The sequence below is a fragment of the Sander vitreus genome, chromosome 13 (genome assembly GCF_031162955.1).
Source record: "Sander vitreus isolate 19-12246 chromosome 13, sanVit1, whole genome shotgun sequence".
Taxonomy (NCBI): Eukaryota; Metazoa; Chordata; class Actinopteri; order Perciformes; family Percidae; genus Sander; species Sander vitreus.
Window position 1 is genome coordinate 29998408 of NC_135867.1, and position 2936 is coordinate 30001343.

At 41.0% G+C, this 2936-nt stretch overlaps 1 pseudogene; it reads right to left on the reverse strand.

Moving 5' to 3' along the window:
- Nucleotides 1–1200: 1200 nt before the first annotated feature.
- On the reverse strand, nt 1201–2114 carry LOC144527440 (uncharacterized; annotated as a pseudogene).
- Nucleotides 2115–2936: the final 822 nt, after the last annotated feature.

Genomic DNA, 2936 nt, shown 5'->3' on the forward strand with positions numbered 1-2936 from the left:
ACTAAAATTAACATAAGAGTCCTCTGTTATATTAAGGAACGGCATTTAATTAAATGCTCTTGGAATATCTTCCTTAAATTTAGCTATAGCACTGTCAGATAGGCATCTAGTGTAGAAGCTTTTATTTAATTTTGTATAGTCGGGTAGTAAGAATTCAAAAGTTATGTGTTGCATGTTTTAACACCAAGGACCATGTCGGACATAAGTGTTTACACTTTAACATGCTATCCTTTGGATTATGTTGTTTGTCAAATCCAAAATAAATCACATAAAAAAAAACAATATTAGAGAATGGTCTGATAATAAAGGATTCTGCGGAAATACTATTAAATCTTCAATTTCGATGCCATATGCCAGCACAAGGTCGAGGGTGTGGTTAAAACAGTGAGTGACCTTATGCACACTCTGACTGACACCAATTGAATCTAGTAGTGAGTGGAAAACAATACTAAGGCTATCGTTGTCAACGTCCACATGGATATTAAAGTGGCCATATTATGCTCATTTTTAGGTTCATAATTGTATTTTGAGGTTGTACCAGAATAGGTTTACATAGTTTAATTATCAAAAAACACCATATTTTTGTTGTACTGCACATTGCTGCAGAGGAGGCTAACTGCTAGCATGCTAGCGCTAGTAGCCCCCTAGTTTCGTGACGTAGAAAGCCGTGCAGATTTTGCACAGCTCACCCGGAGACTGAAGGCAGATTACATTCAGAAACCGTATCTCACTCAAAACAAAACAGCATGGATGTTTGTTTTTTTCATAGTTTGTCTGTGTGTAAAAGCACCAGAGACACGAAATAACACCCCAAATCCCAGAAGTGATTATTTTTTATAATATGGGCACTAAAATCACCTACAATAAGTACTTTGTCTGATTTAAGGACTACACATGATAAAAATAATGTGTTCAGAAAAAAAAAATTCAGAATATGGATCTGGAGCTCGGTAAACAACAACAAATATAATTGGCTGTAATGTTTTCCATGTTGGATGTTGAAGATCAAGAACAAGGCTTTCAAATGAGTTATAATTTAGTTTAGGTTTAGGATTAATTAACAGGCTTGAATCAAAGATGGCTGCAACTCCCCATCCTGATCTGAGTCGGCGGACAGACACCGTGGTTATGGGACTTTGACGGAAGCATAGAGAAGCACTTAACATTGCACCTAAGATTACTCATATCATCCTTGGGTTGTCATGATTTATGACCGATAATAGACTCCGTCAGATTTCTTGATATGAGAGCGGCTCCGTCCAAAGTGGGATGAATGCCGTCTCTCCTAATCAGACCAGGCTTTCCCCAGAACACCCTCCAGTTAGCTACTTATGCCACATCATTAGCTGGGCACCACCCTGACAACCAGCGGTTGAAGGATGACATGCGGCTGTACATTTCATCGCTGATCAGATTTGGCAGGGGTCCAGAGAAAACTACTGTGTCCGACATTGTCTTTGCATATGCACAAAGTGACTCAACATTAATTTTAGTGATCTCCGAGTTGCGTAATCGGGTATCATTACCACCTACATGAAGTATGATCTTACTGTATTTACGGTTATTTTTAGCCAACAGCTTTAGATAGGATTCTACATCGCCCGCTCTGGCCCCATGGACACACACGACTGCAGCCGCTGGAGCCACCAACTTCACGTTATGCAGTATAGAGCTCCCAATAACCAGAGTTAGCTTCTCAGGTAGTGTATCACTGAGTGGGGAGAAACTGTTAGAAAGGCGAAGATGTTGGTGGTTAGCCATAGGCTCCAGTTTAGAGCGACCGCCACTATGTCCGCTCCCCGGTTTAGAGCTAGCGTTACGTTTCCTTCGGGCAGTCACCCACTCGCCCGGCTGCTCGGGGCATGCCGGGGGACTGCTAACAGAAGCTACAGTATGTTGGCCCCCACCAGCTACGGAGTGCTGGCTAGCTACGGAAGCATATGATTTTGATTCCATGGTGCGGAGCCGTGCCTCAAACTCACTAAGCCTCACCTCCAGAGCAGTGAATATACTACATTTATTACATATATCTTATCACTAAAGGAGGCAGAGGAATAGCTAAACATCTGACACACAGAGCAAGAGAGAGCAGGAGACAGAGAGGAATTAGCCATTGCTAATGGCTAAGCTAAAGTAGCTAACAGCGTTTTAACAATTGTGAAAACAGCGAGGCAGTCGCTGTAAGAGAAGAAAACTATGTGTTTGAGTATAACTAGTGTAGTTTAAATGCAATCCAAGCACTTAGCCGCTAAATTAAACAAAACTAAATTAGTCAATCATGAGAAATTTCGGGCAGATATGACAATGTACACTAAAGTTACAACAACTTCTTCGGTCATCGATAAATGCTCAAAATGGTCGCCACACCGTTTGACGAAAAGCTTTGCTTTTAATAACCTTTCATCGTTAAGGTGTTGAGATCACACCAAATTTGAAGTCCATCGGATGAGATCTGTAGGAGGAGTTTGTTAAAGTACATTACCTTGACTTTTAGGCCTACATGCTGTTGCCACTAGGGGGGGGCGCTATAACTTTGAGCCAATATCGGCCTGTAGATGTCGTCAGGGTTGAACTCTTATGAATCCTGAAAAGTTTCAAGCCAATTGGACAATGTACTCTAAAGTTACACCCACTTCCTGTTTTGATGGTGAAACGTACAAAATGGCCACCCGCCACGGCCAGGCCCTATGACAAAAAGTTTTTCTTTTAATAACTTTTCATCTTTAACGTCTTTAGATGGCATAGACCAAATTTGAAGTCTATTGGATGAAATCTCTAGGACGAGTTTGTTAAAGTACGACGTGGAAATGGCCAAAATCGCACAAATTTTGAACTTTCAATTCAAATTAGCGGACTTCCTGTTGTGTTAAGGGTATGGGTCCAATGAGCTTTTTTGTACGTCTTGACATGCTACATATGTGTACTACGTTTCGTTA